General features: G+C 35.9%; 1 protein-coding gene across 4 annotated transcripts in view; it reads left to right on the top strand.

The window, feature by feature from the left end:
• The window catches only part of LOC110834443 (kielin/chordin-like protein), a 356749-nt gene that overhangs the window by 298685 nt on the left and 34617 nt on the right, over window positions 1-23447 (top strand). The window lies entirely within an intron of this gene.

Here is a 23447-nt window from a genome sequence, read left to right as displayed (position 1 = left end):
AGTGCCAGTTATCGAAATCAACAAGGTGTATTTCCAGTCGTTGATCGATCGTGATAATCGAACAGTTGGGTAATCGAACAATACGTTAACTGTAGAGTCGATTATAGGTACATTCGAGTAATGGGACATCAGTATTATATCGTATATAATTGTATTTATATTTTCGAAGCCCTAATTTTAATACAATATATATTTAATTCGTTTAAATATATTAATTATTGTTGTTTAACTTCTGATTCAGACTTTCTTAAAGTTGAATATTTTGTTAAAGTGTTATTAATAAAAGAACCTTTTCCCAAATATTTTGTTTTTATGATTTTGATTCGAAATCATTCTTTGGCCACTTGGAAAACTTTAACGTAGCGTAGCGTAATGAATGTGGTGTAGGTACACCATTTCACGTACCGTGAGAATGTGACGCATCTGAGATGCTGTTTGCTTTTCATCCGTACGACATAAGCAGAACAAACATGGATACTAAAATGAACGAAAAGTTTCAAAAATATAATTTGATGACATGATGATTTAGATACTAACTACACATCTACATAAATGCAGTAGACATATTCATCTGTCTTGAACGTCTTCGACATTGAATTTAGGTCATAAATTTGCATTTAAATCCGTTTAATTAACATTTAGACTTACAATGACGTCAGGTCGGTTATTTCGGATTCGTTTAAGTTTGATTGGGATAAGTTACATTGGATTAGGTTGCGTTTTGGGTTAGGTTGGGTTAGGTTTGGTTAAGTCAGGTAAGTTAAAGGGTAGGTTATGTAAGATTATTGTTTTACGATGGGTTGGGTTGTCCTCGAGAATTTCTATTGTGTTCATCGGGATGTCGTGGGGATGTCCTGGAGAAGTGCTGGAATATCCCGGAAAATTCCAGGAAGATTCCTATAGAAATCCTGGAAGAGTCCTAGAGTAATTTCGGAGAAATCCTGCGGTATTTTTTTGTCTCGGAGAATTGCTGGAGAAATCCTGGAAAAGTCCTGGAAGGTCATTTGGAAGTCCTTAAGCGGTGGTGGGTTTGATGCTATGCGGGTCGTGTATTTTTGATTCGTTTAAATTTGTTTCGGATAAGTTACATTGGATTAGGTTGCGTTTTGGGTTAGGTTGGGTTAGGTTTGGTTAAGTCAGGTAAGTTAAAGGGTAGGTTATGTAAGATTATTGTTTTACGATGGGTTGGGTTGTCCTCGAGAATTTCTATTGTGTTCATCGGGATGTCGTGGGGATGTCCTGGAGAAGTGCTGGAATATCCCGGAAAATTCCAGGAAGATTCCTATAGAAATCCTGGAAGAGTCCTAGAGTAATTTCGGAGAAATCCTGCGGTATTTTTTTGTCTCGGAGAATTGCTGGAGAAATCCTGGAAAAGTCCTGGAAGGTCATTTGGAAGTCCTTAAGCGGTGGTGGGTTTGATGCTATGCGGGTCGTGTATTTTTGATTCGTTTAAATTTGTTTCGGATAAGTTACATTGGATTAGGTTGCGTTTTGGGTTAGGTTGGGTTAGGTTTGGTTAAGTCAGGTAAGTTAAAGGGTAGGTTATGTAAGATTATTGTTTTACGATGGGTTGGGTTGTCCTCGAGAATTTCTATTGTGTTCATCGGGATGTCGTGGGGATGTCCTGGAGAAGTGCTGGAATATCCCGGAAAATTCCAGGAAGATTCCTATAGAAATCCTGGAAGAGTCCTAGAGTAATTTCGGAGAAATCCTGCGGTATTTTTTTGTCTCGGAGAATTGCTGGAGAAATCCTGGAAAAGTCCTGGAAGGTCATTTGGAAGTCCTTAAGCGGTGGTGGGTTTGATGCTGTGCGGGTCGTTTATTTTGGATTCGTTTAAGTTTGATTGGTAAAATGTATCAGCGTTCAAATATTTGACTACGGTATCAAATTATAATTGCTTTTACAAGGAAATTAAGAACAGACCAAAATTTGGAGAGATCTCCCTGTCACTGGTTTAAAATTGTATTACATTCCTTCTGCTATCGTCTAACTTGAGCGCCAAGCAATGACATTCATCCTGAAAATGGCAATTGAAATGTGTGCCGAAACGTTCGATAATTCTCAAGACTCGACGCTGCCCAAATTTATATTTAATGTTGCTTGCAATAGTTTTTAGTTGATAATTATATGAAGTAAACAGATGTATATTCTCTGCATTGTAAACTTGATGTACGCTGTTCTCATCGTTTCGCCGCTTAACGAACTGAATTCTTAGTGTTCCATAAATTTTACCTGCATTTTTATGTCGTGTAATTTCAGCCGTGCAGACTAGTAAATTTTCATTATGTAGTAGAATACTTAATGAAAATATCTGTTGTGTGCTCCAAATATTCTCTGGCAGCTTATTAAGAGCGGAAAATATAGTTTCATAGTGTAATTACTTCATACTTCATTGACCTTGGTTTATTGCTCGTGGAAATAAATTACTTCAGAGCATTTTTTTCGGTACAGATTTTGAGTCGAGAAATATTTTTCTTGTCGTTTGCTAGACATCTATTACATTGCTGATAAGAATCAATTTAAAGCTGTCTGCCCTAATGATTTCGTGGCTAGCAGTTCTCATTTTTCATTTGATTGTCCAGTTTTTGAATAAAATTGATGAAGTTTCAGTTTTAACTTTGTGAAACGTAACAGTTATATTTGAATGATGCGTCTCCGTGGTACATAAATTTTATTAAAGCTGATAGTCGTAATTACACACGCGTATGGAATTTGGGCTTTAATTAAAGTGTTCACTAGAACCAGTCAGATGTGTGTGTGTCCTGAGCTAGATGAATCCAATTCACATCGTTCCACCGTAATGCTTCCTTAAGATTTATTTTAATATTATCCCATTTACTCCTAGATATACGAACCAGACATTTTATCATCGTGTTGTGAGGTTATGTATTAAAATACGTAGATCTTCCAACACACAGAACAAATTATTTTATTATTTTAACACACAGTTATAATAACATTTATAAAAATAATGCAGCGATAAGCTTCTTATTAAATTTGATTAAAACGTGATTTTACTGATGTTAATATTGTAAAATATAGGAAGATGTTATCAATATATGCGTATGTGTAGAGTTGGAACACTTTTAAGTCATATTTAAAGTGAGTTACGTATTGGAATCACAACTTTTATCCAAATTTGAATATTTATATTAAAGATGGGGATATGTTTTGCTTTGTAGTTCTGTCTATCGATTTTTTATTGAAATCAAATTTGTTATGTTGCAGCTTTTGAACCAGCTGATTACGAACATCAAACGGTTGATAAAGAATGCAGAATTATGTGTTTATAGTAAATAAACTGGATGTTGAAATAGACTAGCTGATGAGTTTTTGTTATGTGTGATAGAAAAATAATATATATTGCTGTGGTAGCACTATTGTCGAATACGTTTTGGGTATTAACTGTTTTGACTGACTTACTTATAAACAGAAATTCATTCATAATAAAAGTTCGTTTTCAAAAACTGTTTAGTGTGTACATATAGACGAATTGGCCGTCACTGAAAGACGAATGTGTAATTAAGTGGAAATTACAGGTAATTCAGCTCGTATTATTAGGTTCTCCGTCACTGTACGAGTGTGCTACTAGTGTGACGAAAATCAATTTCAATTACCATTTTCAACCTTTCACCTCCATAATAAATTATGCTGTTTTCATAATTTTGTTAAATTCTCCAGTACCCACGTGTTGATAAGGGGTGAACGTGTCATGTTTAAATTGCATTTCAAGTATTAATGCAATTCTCCATGTACAGGATATCCGGTGATATGTTGCTTTGTTGGATGAAAGTATAAATAGGGTTTGCATAGATATAGTTCAGTTTTTTAGGCATGGTCGCTGTAAATTCGGTGCGCAGTAGATTTACAACTTATCTAGCACGCTGCACCTTGAATTTAAACTCCCACTACTGTATATCCCTCCATTTCCCCTCACTCGCTGCGCAGTGGCCACGTCTAAAAAATTGAACTGTTGATACGTAGACGCATTAGTAACTGGAAAAAGGAAAGATATGGAATATTTCATATATGATATTTGTGTTGGTCTTCTGCTTTGTTATGGCGTACAGGCTTTGGGTAGATTCGAACGTAAATGATCCAGTGGCTAAGTTCAAATAAATTAGGACGACGGTAGATTACTTAAATTCACGATGGAATTAAGAGCACATTCGTGAAAACTTGCTAATTCCTGCCTGATATTCTTTTTCTGTCTGTTTTTATGGATTTGAAAAACTCTCTTTTGACATGAATGAAGAACATTGATTGAATGTGTTTGAAATATGGTGCCGATGAGAATATTCGGACCTGATACAGGGGAAGTCACAGGAATGTAGAGAAAATCTCTTAATGAAAACTTCGTAATTAAGGAGTTTGTAGGAAAAGCGAAATTAGTCGAAAATGGGTCATTTTTAGTTCATGTTGATATCTAATAGGATAAATCTGTAGTCATCAGAAGGTAATACCATTCCGGCAAAAATGTTATTCTGCAGGAAAGTTGGCGGTGATGTTTAGGCGTTTTTGTGTCTAATTCTTTGCTTTTTTGTCTTTCAAATAAAAACAACTTTTCTATATTTGTTTTTGTTTCTGTGTAAAGATAATCTCCCCGCGTAACTTTTGAGTATTAATATATTTATATGTCGCGACACATACAAACTCACTGATACAAAATGAAAATGACTCAGATTCTGAAAAGATTTTACCTGATTTTCCAAAAAAAAAAAACAAAAAAAAACTTAATTTAGGTTTATGTCATTTTGATTCAGAACTCCCTTAATTAATTCCTTTCACCAAACATTTATACGTGAATCGTGATTTACTGAGCTGTGATGCCGTGTGATCTAGGTGTTTACTAACGCTTCGGAGGAACATATCGCTTCTATCTTCAGGGTAGTAAAAATTTCAAACATGACGCCGATGAAATTCAGAGAGATGACAGAGAATGGGGCATATGGCTCTTATTTGACTATTGAGAAACTCATTTTGGTAAATATAAATGTAAGCTGTCACTTCGCTGGTTAGGTTTAGATGGAATGATAATATTAATATTGTTTTCCTATATTTTTTTAAGTCTGAAATGAATTTAAGTGATTTTGGATATTTTATTGACGGAAATTTTTGAAAAGGGCAATGAAGCTTTGATATACGGGTATATTAAAAGGCGAATATTTCTTGACTAATACTGTTGAATTTTAAAGAGAAACTCTGTCGGAAGGGGTTTGTTATAAGCCGACTTGTTTGCATGAGATCATTCATGCTTCGAATTCCTGCGATTTGCCATGAAACTTATAGTAACTCTTCTCATTTTAAATTCTGTTGTGTACTTTATCAGAGTTTTAAAGTAATTCCTGGAGACATCCTATCCATTAGGAGGAAGCGTTTACGAGACAAGTTTTTCAGGTTTATTCTTAGTACCTTAGGGGATTCAAAAGGTAAAGTACTAAGGACATATAATTATTCAGATCGTATTTTTCTTCTGTAAAAAGTTTTGGGTGAAGAACATGGCGTCTTTGATTCATATTTTGCGATTTTTATATCTCTCAACGCTCTGATCAGAACAGTTACGATAGATGTAAAGTTTACAATAGATTTTATCTCACATATATAATTAGCTTATATTACGTAAGGCTTATCGTTTAAAGTACTAGTATTAAAAATATTAAAATTACCCGTCAATCACAATATAATATAATTAAAAGATTAAAATATCATTTTACGTTCCCTATCGAGTACTCGATTTACATGTTCCACATGTAAATCGAGTACTCGATATATATATCTAAACTGTTGACCATAAATGGCGTAAAAAACAAAACTCACGCGCAAACAGAAAATGTACCCACAAATTCAAATAGTAATTTCACTTAATGCTTTCAAATTTACTGCAAGGAAAACATAACTGCTAATCTCAAATTGATGAAATTTAAAATTAAAATTTTGAACTTTTTTTCCTCTTTCAATTTCAGCTCACGTCCAATGCAGGGGCAAAACCAAGCATGTGAAACACTGAAGATGTTCGGCAGCCTTGTTTGAGTGAAGAACCATGAATATTTTAATGCTAAATACTGATAGATATATATATGACACAGAATTCAGAATTGATAAAATCAGTTTTCAGATATTTATATGTAGTTTGACAAGGTACACAAGAATTCCTCTTAACGTAGAATACGTAAGATCGTATAAACGAGAGCATATTCTTTTGTCAATGTACGTCAGTGCGGCCATACGCGGACACATTATGATTTTGGTGTGGTCCTTGAAGTTGATTTGTAGGGTTCCATTATTCAATAGCATAACAACTGCAGATGAGGTGGAAAACCACTTAATCAAGTATTGATATTTTAATCTTTTAATTATATTATATTGTGATTGACGGCTAATTTTAATATTTTTAATACTATTTAAATAAATCACAATATGACGCATCTACAATATCGTTTAAAGTACTGCTTAATATATTTTATTTGAAGATAATTCCGATGATTTAGAGGTATTAATAGACTTATTCACTGAAAATGGTGTCAGTAGGTTCCTGTGAAACTTAATATTCTTCCGAATACAATACAGTACTCAAGTAATATTCGGCGACTTGTACTCTGATGATGATAGCAGAAGTTCACTTGGAATTGTTTTTTTCTCCCGAATACAGAGCAGTGTTGAAGTAACGTCAACTTCCACTCTGAAAAATGTGGCAGAAGTTTTTTCCAAATACATAGCAGCCTTGAAGTCACTTCAGGAGGCTTGTACCCTGAAGATTGAGGCAGACGTTTCCTACGAAATACCAGAAGTTTCTTCCGAATACATCGTGTTTAAGTGTTAATGTCTCTTGGTGGCAGAAATTTATTCTGAAATGTCATTTATTTCCGAATACAATTTATTGTCAAAGTCGATTCAGACGTCTCTAGTTCTGAAGATCTTGGTAGGGTAGAAATCAGGACGTTGTCACAATTCAGAATTGTTTGTGTCTTCAAGACAAATATATTTTTCTCCCAGACATTGACAAACACGTGCGTTGTCAGAACCTAGAAGACTAAAATATATCATATCTTATATTTCACCTCGGTATAAGATCTGAAAGAAATAATTTCAGTATTTTTTCTGAATTATCTTTAACTTTTTTACGTATCTGTTCATTTGATGTACTTCATTAAAATATATAATAAAATTCAGGTCAATACACAAAACTTTATTTAGATGTTAAAATTTAAAATTTAAATGTTAAAATTTTAAATTTTAAATTTGCGCCATTCATCACTATAAGGATGTTACAATATAGCGCTTTCATTCACTTCACAACATGTTTCGATGTAATACATCATCTTCAGGTGTTGTCTTTTAAAACTATTTTATATTATAATGCATGTCTTTCAATATATTCGTCTGTTATATGTATTACATCGAAACATGTTGTGAAGTGAATGAAAGCGCTATATTGTAACATCTTTATAGTGATGAATGGCGCAAATTTAAAATTTAAAATTTTAACATTTAAATTTTAAATTTTAACATCTAAATAAAGTTTTGTGTATTGACCTGAATTTTATTATATATTTTAATCAAAAAACACAAACATGACGCATGTAAACCTTAAACTTGATGTACTTTGTTGAAGGAGAACAGAAATTTATAACTGGTACCAATAACCCTGTAATTTGCGTTCCTTTAATTGAGTCTATTACATCTCCGGGCGCGATCACGTAACAAAACTCTCCCATTGATTATAGCCCCGAATCAAGTCATCAACTCATCATCATCATCACATCATCGACTGGCTGTAACAAGGACACTCAGTAACAATATACTCCACAGTTATAAAGTAATTGCAATGGTACATTTACATTTTAAAATACTAAAGGACGTTACACGGTTCCATTAGATATTTCCTGTGTGTTAAAGTACCGGATGGGTTATTAAAGGGGATGGAACGACATTAATTTATCTCATTTTTATCCCGAATTCATTTTTTTCTGTGGTTTATCTGTAGTGCCGAGTACCGAATTACATACATGTGGCTTAATTTAAGTTACTGGAAGGATTGAGGAAAACCACGAAAGAATCTAGTCAAGATAGAAGGTCCCCGGGCCGAGATTTGAACCCAGGACCTGCGGAATACGAAACATTTTTTAGTGTGGTATTTAACCGTTCTGTAGTACGACTGATAAGGCAGTTATACATTTTGATAATCGCGTATGACGGGTTGCTGTGAAATAAGGGAATTGTTAGTGTAGCTAAAAGGGAGATTTTCGTTTGCTTGGTAAGCCTGTGGGGGGGGGGGGGGGGATTAGGGAGGCAACTGTCGTGATGATTGATCGTTTCAAGTCGAGCTACCCCGTAACAGGCATCCCGTTTCCATTAACGGGCCCGCTTACAAAGTGATGTTTGAGTCAAGCTTAACATTTCATGTCACAAATCTCCCTGGCGTTCTCGGGGGTGGGGGGGAGTGAGAATCAACTGTTATGTTGTTTTTAACTTTATCCGTCAAAATTGAAATGTATTTTGATTGTGTTTTTCGATTTATACAGTGTGTTTTCATTCGTACACTCATAACATTATTTTGCGTCTCATATAGGAATGTTTTGATGATACAAATGTTTATTGCGTCTGATATCTGCAGTTATTACAAAAATTAACAACAAATTCCACGCCGTTCATTGAATTTGAAATGTCAATACGTATTGAGTGGACTGGCTAATAGGCTCTATCCAAAATTACATTAATCAAGTTCATACATTTACATACTATATTTTTAATATCCATTTTAATATTATCCTACCGTCACGTCTCTTCCTGTAATCAAAGTTTTAAATTAAAAATTTTTATGTTCACATTAACCTTACTTTCAAACTAGACAGCCATATTTATTTTTATAGACGAATAAACTTCAAGTAACAAAATATCGGTTCATGGAATATATCACATGGTGGTCCCTTTTATGTATAATATTGATGTTTAGTACATGGAACAAGATTTTAAGGACATTCCACTTGGTGGATTGTCATAGAACCTAGTTTATGAGATTTCAGGTTGTGACGGAGGCGAATATGAATATGGCCGTCTTTTTGAAACATCACATCGTGTAGTCTCGTATAAATTGACCGATGTTTCGGAGATGCTTACTGCTTCCATTATCAGGATCGCCTGTTAATGGAGGCAGTAACCTCTGAAACGTCGTTTCAGTTTCTACCAGACAGCATCTTTAACTCGGTATGTGGAAGTCTTCTAAATAGGTTGTCATCGAGTTCTGAAGTTAACAGCGTGGTTCTTCTCAAGCCTTTGGGCCCCGAGCCAAGTTGAGACTTTAAGCGTCCAGACAGAATCATTATTAATGCCAGAAGCGAACTTGTGTGGCGTGTTAGCAAACTTCTTTTCTGTTTGTCACGTCACCGTCCAGAATCTTGTCTTTAAGATCGAATGCTCTTGTTGATGTCAGAAGATCTTGTTGAAAAAATGTCTCTATTTCCTCCAGTTGTGACTCTGTTTAACCTGTAGGTGGATATAGACGTTTCGGAGGGACGTGTTGCCTCCATCATCTGGTTATAATAGTCCGTATTACATTTGTTTCTGTTTTCCTTGTCTCGTGTAATAAATGCTTGAATTACTAATACCCTGTAGTACAATCCGAAGGATAAACACTGCTAATTCGGGGATAAAATCTTACCCTTGAACTCCATCTTCTGTCAATTTTATTTATCTCGTCATCACAACGTATATTCTTAGAATCCATCTTGGTACTTCCAACTACTTACCTGTCTTCGAAGTAGCTATTTTCTGATCTGATATTTTCATCGCAGTGAAGATGTCGATGTTGGCATCTGGGCTATGACGCTGTGTGAAATTTTAGGTATATGTTAAGTAGGAACATACTGTCTAGATCTTCAGTGCTGAAGTCAGGGTGTTAGGAAGTGAGTTGTTTGTTTTGTGTAATTGGTCAGCCAAGACTAGGGGTAGGAAGGGATAGAGAGATGTTTAGGACCAATGAGATAGTGTCCTGTGGAGAGAACAGATGAGGAAGGTTGGGTCAGGCGTGAGAATTAAAATAGCCCTTTTAAGGGCCGTCATAGAGGATGGAATTAAGGGGATGTTGGGCCGATGTATCCGGTGTGGATAGAGAAGTTGGCCCTTTAGAGGGCCGTAATAATGAATCGAAGATTGGTGGAAGGGGGAGAACGGAAACGATAAACGAAGGTGAAATGATGTTTTACAACAGAACTCTTGACGTTTCGGTGAGGTTTTCGTGAGTCGTTCTAACTGAATGTGGAGAATATTTCAGTAATATCACTCCAGATTTAAAAACAGTGAATGACACAGGCTTTAGAACCTGATAACATAACCATGAAGTAACAGCATAACCTAAATAAATTTTTTACACTTGTAAGGGCAATGCGAAGTGTGACGTCTTTTAGCAGCGATATAAAATGTGTCAGGTGGGCGAAACGATTAAAAAGTAATGTGAAACAGTGATGACTAAATAATACCGTCGCTTTGGAGCTGTGGAGTTTTCAAAATGTTTCCCCCTCACCACTTACGAGCCGATTTACAAATCCAGGTCACGTCATTGCATTCTGATGAATCTGTAAACGCCATGGTCCTGCCACCTTCAGGACATGGCATTGCTCCAAAATGGATGGCGTTACATTGTGCAACACTGAGATTTCGTCTTTCACCTCAACCTGTACGAAACTGAAGTCTTCTGCCATTTCCTTTTACACTTCATTCGTTATTTCTTTTTCTTCATTTCCTTTCTGTTTTCTGTATTCTCTGTTATTTTATTTATTTATCCCTCTTTACCTTCCTTCTTTCTTCTCACGTATTTCCCTCATTCTTTTCATGTATATTTCTTTTTAATTGCTTGCATCTTTCATTTCCTCCATTCTCTCCTTTTTAATTATTTCCTTCATTCTCTATTTTCTTTGTTTTCCTCATTCTCTTCTTTCTTTGTTTCTCTCATTCTCCTCTTTCTTTCATTTCCTTAATTCTCTATTTTCTTTGTTTTCCTCATTCTCCTCTTTCTTTGTTTCTCTCATTCTCCTCTTTCTTTCATTTACTCAATTTTCTCCTTTTTATTTATTTCCTTCATTCTCCTCTTTCTTTGTTTTCCTCATTCACCCATTTATTTGTTCCCTTCTCTTTCTTTACCCCCTTCATTCGTTTCTTCATCTCTCCTTCTCCTAGTCACTGTTTCCTGCTTTGTTTCTGTAATTCCCGAAATTTCCACGCACAGACGCCGCCATTTGCAGGGCTCGTGTGAACAAGATGGCGAAGTCGTCTCGGTTACTGACACGAGGAGACGAGACGCTTTTATGTTGGCAATATGGCGTTGCTGTTGCAAGCCACTTACAGACCCAGCTGATTAGCTGAAGGAAAGCAGCTGGCGACAGCTGGCGTCATGGAACTTGTACCCTAGAGACAAACAATGCTCTGCGACTTCTAAAGAAACTGGAAACACTTCAAATGAAGCGGAACAATTATATAGTTTATAGAACGTACAAAGGAAAAACCTTCAGAAAGTAGAGGGGGAACTAATGAAATAGACTTAGCCATCCTATGGCAGTTGAGTGTTTAACCACGCTGTCTCAACTGCAGAAATTATAAAAGTTTAATGAAATGAAAAGTCTTTATATAATATAATGGTAGGTTTTGAAATGATGCTTTTATGGATTTTTTCCTTCGTGTTATTCGTCCGTAAATACTGAGTAATAACGTGGACATCTTCAGGGAGTATAGTCGTTAACGTGACAGAGATTCGAACATGTGCCTCTGAATGCAAGTCTAGACAGCAGTCGCTACACTCAGCTTGCCCATACCGAATTTCATTAAAATTTGCCGAAGCTTTTTCGAGTTCAATCATGCGGACAGACATGATTGAACTCGAGAAACACTGCATTCGATCGAAGTTCAGTGTACAACGTTTCGACAAACATTATAATTGCTTTGTATAAGGTGAATGTGTGATGTAGTGATTTACAACTATCCTCCTTCTACCTGTTCTGTACAAAGCTTCAAAACGCACCAGCCTCTACACATTCGCCCTGAAGATACCAACTGAAACGCTTGTCGAAACGTTGGATAGTTTTCAGCATTCGACGCGGGTTATCACGAAAGCAAAAGTTAATTTTACATTTAAATTACCGTTCGCTGAAACTTCTTCAGTGTGGAATCTGTTTTTAGCCGATTGCTTTCCAAGAAAACTTTCATAACGCGTGAAACTTTGTAACAGCTTCCGAGGAAGACATGACAAGACCAGGATATCTTTACTTTCAATGTGATGCGTTCTGCCTCGAGCAGAAGACGTATAAAGAGAGAAATTCATATAAAGTTGCAAGGAAAAGTTGTATAGAACATCAAAGTCAGAATACGAAAAATGCAAGTCTACAGGACACGTATGAGTGGTCCTGTTAGACTTGTAAGTACAGCCCTGTAAAGTCGACGGGTAAAATATCTTCAGAAATACCAAAGTCTGGCCTCAGGGCTGCAATAAACCGACTCAGATTCTTAGGTTGATTATAAGTTGTTAAATTACTCATTACATACATAGGCTTTATACAGGGTGTTCTATGAGATGATAAAGTTGCGTCATATTGTGATAAATATATATTTGTTTAAATCTTGTCAGTCTAATCACAATAAAATTCCTATTTAATATTAAAATATTGCTATAATTAACATTTAAATGTTTAAAATACATTAAATGATGTTCTCTATCGAAATGTTCGATTTACATTAGATCATCACTTTTTTACACGACATGTTTCAGTTCTAAAAGAACCATCTTCAGGTGTATAAAATTATATAAACTTAAATATAGTTTCTTAAATGCAACTTTTAGTCAGATGTTTATCAGATTTCAAATGATGTTTTCTTCCAGATTTTATTGTATTTTTAATATTTTATTCGAAGTTGTTCTGTATTTGTACGTCGTGCTTAACATGATTTTGTGTGGGTGAACGTTTTGTTGTTGTTTTTTGTATCATCCTGTAAAGTAAATAATATAAAGACTAATGAATATTAATAAATTAGAAATAGAAAATAAAATAATATATTTGATAAATTTAATTTTGAAACATACCAGAAATGAAGTATTCTATTTAAAACTCAGACAGAACTTCTGTGCGTGATACACTTTACACACGAAAGGATTTAATAAATGGTAATACTTTAAATTTTTGTAGCCGTATTTCGTTTTGTAGTTCGATAAGCAGTTATCACTGATTTTCTTTGCCCCGAAATTGTGTTACCGGTCTGTTTTTATTCTTATTCACTACTTCCTTATGTGTTTGCACGTTACGAGATGCTTCGCGAACAGATGCAAACGATTTTGATGCTAAGTAATTTTCGTGAGTTGCGAGCTAGCAACCAGGTGACCTTGAGTCGATTGTAGCGGAGATGTTGGTAGGACCTGCTTCTAGTTCCATGTTTGTCCGCCGTACGTGTTTGTATTTGGGTTGAGTTTTAAAATGTACATCCTGAAACAGAATTATTAGTGTAATGTAAAGAGCATGATGGGTTGTCCCTTGTTTAAAAGATATCTTGTACAAAACTGCATCGAGTAAGTGTTTACAGTAATGTCGGCGTTTGTCTTAAGGGTTTTAAAATTGTGTAGTGTTGATACCAACGTTTCGGACAAAAATATGAGTTTCGTTTTCAGCCGTCCTGGTGAAGACTGTATCTTCTGAGATGTTACGCCGAAGCTAGTAGAAGTTTACAGACGTTTCGGATGTTGTTGCTATTTCCATCTTCAGGATGATGATTGGGTATCGAGTCAGTAGTGATCGCCGTGATGATGGACGCAGGAAATCACCTCAGAAACATCTGCAAACATGTATCAGAATACGTAATACAACATATAGAAATACAGTCATTCTCAAGAATAATAGAACACGTTTCGTCAAGAATGTTTCATATAAATTAATAGCTCGGGTATGGATCAGATAGGTGGACTGTTTATAGAAGCTCAGTTTACAACTACAGTTGAATGCGTAGGGGGTTTGTTAACAGTAACAGAGAATTTTACAAAAATTTAGTGAATTAAATAAAGCGATTTTAGTAAATTAAACCATTACAAAAGGCAGTATTAACACTGGCAATGAACTGTATAATCTAGTGTGTGTTCAAAATCACCATCGCTTGTTTTCCTTCGTAAACACAACACATTATAATGTGTATACATCTTTTTTGGACATCGTGTGGCAAACACGTACACGCTGTGGAATCAACGAATAATCTGGGGAATGTGGTAACACTTTTATAGAATCACACTACAAATTGTTAATGACTGTGACTGTTTTTGAGCTCACTGTAAATTTCGTTTTCCCAACCATTCTGTATAGTTATTTTGTATATTTTTTTTGTTTTTGTTTTAAAGTGTAGCCTGTGCCATGGTGAAGTGATATCAGCCCCTAAGTTCAGGAAACGAAAAGCAATATTGAGATATTACTCAAAGTTTTATTTATTGATTTCTGAAAGTTGTGGTCAGAAAGTTTGTGTTTGAACGTTGTACTGCCAGCCCATAATAGTAGTAAGCTATTATGAAGATTACTGTCTTATAGGACTTTGCGCCCTGATGATGGATGAAGTTAGCAACTCCGAAACATTCTGTTGGACTATAGGTTCAAAATCTCACCTGTCATCTTCGTACACGACGTCGCGAGATCCTGTAATCTCACCGATATACATTTTATTAATTCGGCATACAGCGAAATATTTATCCATTCTTAAAGCCTTGTGGTAAGTATTTGTACCACCCGCTTTAACGATCGGTAACTGTGCATTTTGTATTGATGTGTTCTCTCTGTAACCAGGGATCATTTCCTTAAACAACGTTAACCAGTTAGTCTGTGTAATGGTGAAAAGTTTTCTTTGCGGTACGAGCTTAGTTCTTAAGTATTATTTACGTGACATTCGGCTTTAAATTACCGTGATATTTTCTTTATTCGAGCAGAACAATTATATTTGGGGATTTAATATATGCAGAGTAAATGACCCAGACATTGTACCGAGAAAATTACTTTTGTTTCACGAACATACGTGATGTGAAGTCATATATTGTAGTTTTATGTTCTTACTTAAACATGTAAATATATTTATATATACGTGAACCTGACTTGTAAGCAAAATTGGTGTAATAGTCATTGAAGTATGAATAGTTTTCGAGTTTTCTTTTATGCGCAATAAAATTGAAAATATATTATTGATACAAGAAATTCTGTAAAGAATTTACGACTCGTATTTTCATTTACATATTCCAGTCCACGTCGTTAGACTGTAAAGAAGTTTTTTATTTGTCTCTAACTATTGGAGTTTAGGTTCATAACGCCTTTTACATTCCGATTAGTACACTGAAGTTGTTTCTTAGAGATATTTTAATTATTGTTTACCAACTACGTTCACTAACCCATTGGTGGTTATCCAGATGGTAATTACAAAGAGTATTCTACACCTTTTCATTGTTCGTTTTACAGTCTAATTAGGAAATGTCTCGAATAGGGCGTGACCTAAAATTTCCGGACAGTTCATCATGTTAATCTAAGTCTTGTGAATAATGTTGGGATATTATAATAAACCATGTGAACTTCCTTCACGCCAATTAGATTTAATTTTCAATTATCGGGAATTATATTGTTTCTGTAGTTAAAATAAAGTTCTTAAGTAATTTAAGATTCATTACCATTACTTACATACAGTTATGTAGAACGGTAGAATAAAATACAAATTTATTGAAGATTAATACAAGACCATAGATAAATTTCCATATATCTGACAGTTCGCCTCTGATAAGTAGGAATTGTAATAAATAAACACGACTTCTGGCAATTTCCCAGTCTTTGTTTACATTTGTATCATAATCAAAAGCGAGCACACAGACCGATCGACCGATCCACCGATCCGTATCCTGGTTCTAGTCGTGGATGCGACAGGTATGCAAATAAAAACAAATTCCCGCTCGTCGGATAAATGTTGGAAGTACAATGGATTATATTCGGTAGTAGAACATCAAGTATCATTGTGTTACCGGTATACTTTGTACAGTCATTTGTTATTCGCATTTTACACTTTATTAATTACAAATATTGAACATCGAACGTCCGAAATACTGACTGGTTTAAAATTTCGAGGACAGATACAAAATAGTATTTCTTATTTCCAGTAATTTGCTATAATCGCAATTGAAAAGTTTATAATTATTTATACGAATCAATATCATGTTTTAAAACACCTAAAATTTTAATATCCTCTTGACTAAATTTCTGTATCACTCGGTCCTTAACCCATCTTTAAACAAGACGAAGGAAAAAATTAAAAGGAATGATATTTGAAGTTTTCTCGACTTAGTTCATATTTTTTATTAGTGTGCATACATATTTTTGGAACACCCTATGAACCCCTTACATGTTACCATCATGAAGTGTAACGTACCGCAATTTCAGACTACTTTAAAACACGAAACTCTCGTGACTGTTTGACGTGGACAGAAAAAACCGACAAACTTTTTATTTTTTCGTCGAAAGGTATTGATTTAGTGTTCTTAAGAATATTTTCCTAGAACGTTTAAATATAACGTATATTACTTTTACATGTATTGATTCCTAGAACGTTTCTATTATTTATATACACAATCTTAAATAAACCTCGGCAATATCGAAAGAACTGTGTATCGACATTCTACCTACTTAAAGATTATTGACGTTCATAGAGGGATGTGGTAAAGGGAGTTGCTATTTCCTATGCAATGTTATGAGAGGTTAATTTCCTCGGACGACAGAAAATATTAGAAATAAAAGAGTTTTGCTGCCCCAAAAAGTAACACGTTTAATAATTAATACGGCATGAACCACAAAATCAGTTAAAACCAGTAAAATCACAGCGCGACAGTGAAGAGTGGGTGACGTTGCGTCTTTGTTTACGTTTTTCGCTACCACGTATTCGGCTTTGTTCGGAATATTTCGGATGACTAGCCAAGCTTAGGGTTAGTGCTTTAGTACAACAGTTGGTATGAGTGAAATTTCGTAATGCGAATCACTGTATAGTAAGGATCGGTTGCAGGCGAATTTGAGGTTAAGTTAAAAGTTTAAATCGGGAATTAACTGTGACTCATACTGTATATTATTGTGATTGATTACGTAATTCACCTCCGGCATTTATTCAACACATTACATCTTTCAGTAAGATTTTTATAAATCCATTTGTAACTACAATGAAGATTTTTATTTTGTATCGTTACTGTGAATATATTTTATTGTTGTTGATGCACCGTGTTTAGTAATCCCAGTAATTTGTCATATGTTTCAGTTAGAATGTATTAGGAATATAAGAATTTTTACAAATACGCAGACAGATAGCTTCGTTTATAGTAACTGTATCGCGTATTGATTTGAACGCCGTTAGTTTTCATGTTACGCTGTAGTAGTAAAACTTGATGAAGTATCTAACCATTCCCAGAGGTCACTGTAGTCACGCTAAGTCCCTACAACAGCTTAAGGTTATAACGCACGACATGCATCGGCATTTTCAACTGCACACAGCGAAATGAATTTACGAAAGGAGGATTGTGTTAGATCGCTAGAGGCCGCGGTTCTCAAGAGCGGAAGCGACCGGACATGTTGATGAGAGCGGTTCAGAGCACAATTTTTGGACCTGATAGGGTTGAAGTGACGGAGATTTCATAATTTGTAGTATTTACCAGATAATAGAATAATTAAATCAAGGAGACTAAGAACGACTTGTTGTAAAGCGTGATCACTCCGAAGACCTAGGAGTATATGGGATGATATTATTAAAATGGATGTTATGGAAATACAGTTTTTGGTTGTGGACTTGATACGTCTGGTTTAGGATATTGATTGGTTACAGGCTATTCTGAACGCGGTAATTAAAATTTGGTTTTCATAAAAAGATGGAATTTCTTGGCCTGTTGAGCGCACTGTTAGTTTCTGAAGAAGAATTATGTTTCCTGGATTTAATTTTAGTCAATATTAAATGAAATACGATCGGTTCGTTCCAAGTTCCTCAGCATTTATCACAAACATCCTGTATCTTTATGCTCTGTGAACTGTATACGTGACAAAGGATTATTAACCTCTGAGGCACAGAGGTGTTCTTGGGTAGTTTATATAAGCCTAATTAAGAAATTCCTTCCTTTTGTGAAACCCAAAGATTAGTAGTTCAAAAACTCATCGCCCTGATAATGGAGGCTGCAAAGACCTCTGAAACGTTGGTAGACTTCTACAAGACAACTCGGCGCTGTAACCCGGAAGACAGCCATCTTCAAAATTCTCCCATTTGACCCTATCTTGAATGAAATTCGTCCACTTCGTCACCCCCAACCTTTTTAATATAAATATTATTATTAATTTTGTTTCGTAGAGATTTTCCAAACAAAACGGTGTGCGCAATTTATATTTTTCCGAATTTTCTCAACAAATGCATTTACGTTTCTGTAATGCCCACATAATTCTGAGCTATCAATATTTGTTTGTATGGCTTGAATCACGGTGGGCTAGCGGTTAGAACGCTGGCCTTGTAATCCTGGGGGTCTCGGGTTCGATTCCCGGCGGTGCCCGAATTTATAACTTGTGTTGGGCAAGGCCGTGGTCTAGGCAACACGGAGTCTTCCTCCAGGGGCTTCCCCGGTTTCTCCGTGGCATCCCATTCACACACAGAAGAAGGCAATGGCAAACCACTTCTGGATCATCTGCCAAGAACGTATATGAACAGGTCCCAGTCCGAGAAAAGGATGGAAGGATCCTGTTCATATGGACCTGTCGTCAGACAGAACACTAAATAATAATAAGATGAGGTGGTCTAGCGGTTAGAACGCTGGCCTTGTAATCCTGGGGTCTTGGGTTCGAATTTATAACTTGTGTTGGGCAAGGCCGTGGTCTAGGCAACACGGAGTTCAGACTATTATGTAACGATTACGAAAGAATGTCATTTGTCCTCGGTTTTTGCGTTAAGTATCGGGGATGTGAAGGGTTCAGACAGTGGTTAGAACTGTAAATAAATTATTTATGACAGTTTTCAATTTGATTTAGCGAAGTGGAGTCGGATACGGGTGACATTGGAAGGGGAGTAGTGTGCATTGTAGCCTTCTGTTGTTTACGTAGGAAAAAGACGCCATTTTGTCGTCTGAGCGACTATCCTTTACTGTCCAGAGTTAGAAAGTGTAAATAAGTTAACAAGAGGTTTTGATGCATGTTTGGAACATTTCCGTGTTTGGGGTGGCGGTATTTCGATTTTTATGTGCGATTCTGTAAATAAGACTCTGGGAGAATGCTTTAAATGTTTTTTTTTTGGCCTGGTTTTTTCTATACGCTTTCGTTGTAAATGTATTGGAAAATAGTCTGGCTTTCATGTTTATCTTCTTACGTATTGGTTTCGCTGTTTGTTCCTGCGTTTAGGAACTTTAGTACCCAGTTCAGAATTCGATATATTTCAATTATTTAAGACGTGTTAGCGTGACCCAGAAAACTTCGCACGCTTAAATAAATGGTTACTACTTGGATGACCGTTGTTCGATTCACGATAAGAATGGAATTTAAAGTTTTTTCGCTGTGAATATGAGGTTTAGAATGCGTGGATATATACCTCCGTTTTCCCCCATATACCTTTTTGGAGTGGTTATTAGGACAGGGAACTGACTACGGGTTGGACGACCGTGGTTAGGAAGAAAGATTTTTATCTTAGTCTTAGTGTCCATACCGACCCTGGGGTCCATCCGAATTCCTACCCAATGTTTACAGAGGTGAATCTTGCCTCTAACCTCCACCTATTTTCGAGGTCTAGAATAAGTGGAGCCGATACCTCCACTACGCCATACGTCTTTGAGGGGTTTGCGTTTTGTAAGTACCAGGGAAATGTTTATAGTACACCTTCGGCAATTTTTTTATTAGCTTGGCTGACAGGCTGTGATGAATTGCGTATACGTGTACGAGGTGCGATCGGAAGGTTTCCAGACTGCGCGTATAAAAACCCGTACACTTATCTCAGGTATTAAATTCATCCATCACCCTCGAAGTAGTTCCCCTGGGAGTGAACACAACGATCCCAGCGCCGCTGCCAAGCCTGGAAGCATCCCTGGAAATCTTTCTTTGTCAGCCTGTCAAGTACCATCTGCGATTCTGCCTGAATCTCTTGCCAAAGACTCGCCAAAACGGCTACGGAAACCTATGAAATGCTAAAGCAAGCATTTAGGGAGTCCGCAATGGGTCGTGCACAAACTTTTGTGTGGCATTCACGTTTTAAAAATGGCCGAACCTCTGTCGATGATGACGAGCGTTCTGGACGACCATCTTCGAGCACAACGCCCGAAAATGTTACGAAGATTCGGCAGGCTATTCACGAAGATCGACGTCGTACCATCACCGACTTGTGCGACATTGTTGGGATTGGCTATGGGACCTGTCAGCTGATTCTAAAGGAAGAACTCCACATGCGACTCATCATGACAACGCGCCAGCGCACACCGCCCTCAAAGTTCGGCAGTTTTTGGCCTCAAACACCATGGCCGTCATCCCGCACCCTCCTTATTCGCCGTGTGACTTCTTCCTCTTCCCAAAGATGAAAATTCAGCTAAAGGGAAGGAGATTTGAGACGATAGAAGAGATTCAGGCAGAATCGCAGATGGTGCTTGACAGGCTGACAAAGAAAGATTTCCAGGGATGCTTCCAGGCTTGGCAGCGGCGCTGGGATCGTTGTGTTCACTCTCAGGGGAACTACTTCGAGGGTGATGGATGAATTTAATACCTAAGATAAGTGTACGGGTTTTTATAGGCGCAGTTTGGAAACTTTCCGATCGCACCTCGTACGTGTATGTCACCTTTCTTATTCCCTGGTGTGTCGCTGTTTGTAAACACTGCTGTAACATCCTGTCGTCTGACCATTTCCATTGCTTTTCTGTCCGTGTTCACAGCGACGTCGTATTTGAACAGTTGTGCTTACCAAAGTGACGCGGCTCTGAATCAACGTCTGTGGTAACTGTGGAATAGCTTGAACAAGTTCGGTTCACACAGGGTGTGCCATAGATCCGACAGTACAATTTTGGATTTATGATTGTACTTTCTATTGGCAATGCCTGCTGTCGAGTTGAAGTGCTAATGGCGTATCGAATACTAGATGGTTCTCCGTCTTCGAGAGGTCGGATGAGTGGTAGAACGAGATGTAAAGATTAACATCAGGTCTCAGATAGTTTATGTGCTTTCAAACATTTGTTTTGCATTTTATGTTTCGCCTATTTATATTTCAAGTCTTGAATCCACTTTTTTAACTGTCTTTATTCTAATCTAACACTTATCAAGTATGACCTTCGAGATCTATGCAAAGTTTCTTAAGATATATTTCTTGTAGAAATAAAAAATTAACGTGGCAGTCATGTGAAATTTTTTATTTATATTTTAGTTTGACAGCGGTAACCGATGCGTCGTTTAAACTAGAAATTTGAAATTCTGTATGATACTTCAATAACTGTAGTACAAATCAGGCCGTTGTTTAAAAGTAAACGATTAAAAAATACGAAGACGTGAGAAAATATTAGCTTACGCCAACAAATGTAATCTAGACAGTACCTGAATGCATGTAATAAGGTCTTGCCAGAAATAAAATAATAAAAAACCTGAAAATTACAAGCGGATAATTCTGAATATTATTAATATTAAATTCTGTAATTATCTCTGCAAGATCGTAGGACGTTAGCTATGGGCCGAATTGAAGTTGATTTCAAATTTAGGTTATGGAACATGGACTAAAATTAACAACACGAGATTTGAAGAACGATAAATCCTGGACTATGATTTGTGCACATATTTTAAACCGCTCTCATGTTTAAGTAATACTAAAAATATGTACTGCGGTTGCATATAAGGACGTAATTGACATAAACACGCCAATCTGTAATTAGAAATCTCTCCGTAGATAAAAGATTCCAGTCACATTAATGGTGCGAATTTCTGAGGTGACCTAATAAATACTACGTACCATATTTGGTATACAAGCCGTCTTAAATTATACGCATAAATGGATAATTGTTTTATTTTTAACCGTCTAATCACAATAAAATATTTTATTAAATATTAAAATATTATTATTTAAAATTAAATATTATTATTTTAAAATTAAACAATTATAATCATCACAATATGACGCAACATTATCATATCATAAATGGATAATTAATTTGTATAATTTGTTCGATTTATATTTTATTAAAATGATCAAATTCAAGACAATGCGATAGACCGGAACTGTTAAGCAGAAGAGATATTAGTTATCTTAAAGGGAGGTTACTCTAAGACGTATTAGTAGATGAAAGGATATTACTAAAATGGATCTTAGTGAAATAAGTTACGGGGGTGTTGCCTGGAGTTATGTGACTTCAGATACGAACCGATGAGGGGGGGGGGGTTGTGAACACTGTAATGAACGTTTGGGTTCAGAAAAACGAGGTATTTCTTAACTAGCTGTTTGAGCTGTAGCTTCTAAAGAAGGAATGTTTTCTGTGAAATTTGTTATAATTTGTAGTTTTTATAGTTTTTTTTACTGAACGCCAGCGTGCAGGCTTTTAAATTGAAGTAAACAAAATACAGCAGGAAAATGAACTTGAGCTCTAAGTATTAAAGGAAATTACGTGTCACTTCATAGAATTTCTTGTTTATGTTCAAGATATGCTTTGTACTGTAAACAAAGGGGGTGCTTGTGAGCTTATATTTGATATCCTTAGTATGCATAATCTGTTCAAAGACATTTAGTTACCGTCCTCTGTTTGAGTCTAGGGACTTCTTGATTGATTCCATTCTAGAAACCAGACGTTGCCATGGGATTTCCGAAGTACGTTCTGCTTGCACAAGAGAATTGTAAATGTACATAGGAAGGCTTTCTTTGGTGTGTTGTTGAGTCCACAGACAATAACGGCTTAACAGGGTGAATATACATCGCACTGCACTGAATTATTGGACATGTTTTCGTATTCAGTGATACACATTTGGCTGCCATTATGAAATGGAGTATGTTAATGGCCTTTGGGTATGTGAGTACATCTTGTAATGCCATTTATTATCCATAATATCCAGTGTCAGAACTTCGATATCTTATTTGTGAGATAATTCTCAATAAAAATGTTATACGAAACATGAGTCCGTTATTTAATAGTAACGGAGCTACGGATATTTGAAATTCTAGTTTATTTGAAATTTACGCAAAATATCAAGGTTATTAATGAGTCTGGTATTATCGAAAATTTCGATATCTTATTTGTGAGATAATTCTCAATAAAAATGTTATACGAAACATGAGTCCGTTATTTAACAGTAACGGAGCTACGGATATTTGAAATTCTAGTTTATTTGAAATTTACGCAAAATATCAAGGTTATTAATGAGTCTGGTATTATCGAAAATTCGATGACATATCTCTCTTCTGTTTACTTTGTCTTCAAACATCCTGTTTTTAATGCAACCCT

Source organism: Zootermopsis nevadensis, unplaced genomic scaffold (genome assembly GCF_977971745.1).
Source record: "Zootermopsis nevadensis isolate Lab colony 2312 unplaced genomic scaffold, Znev_1.0 Znev_ptg000031l, whole genome shotgun sequence".
NCBI lineage: Eukaryota > Metazoa > Arthropoda > Insecta > Blattodea > Termopsidae > Zootermopsis > Zootermopsis nevadensis.
Note: the sequence above shows the minus strand (reverse complement) of the source record. Positions and strands in the feature narration are given on the sequence as shown.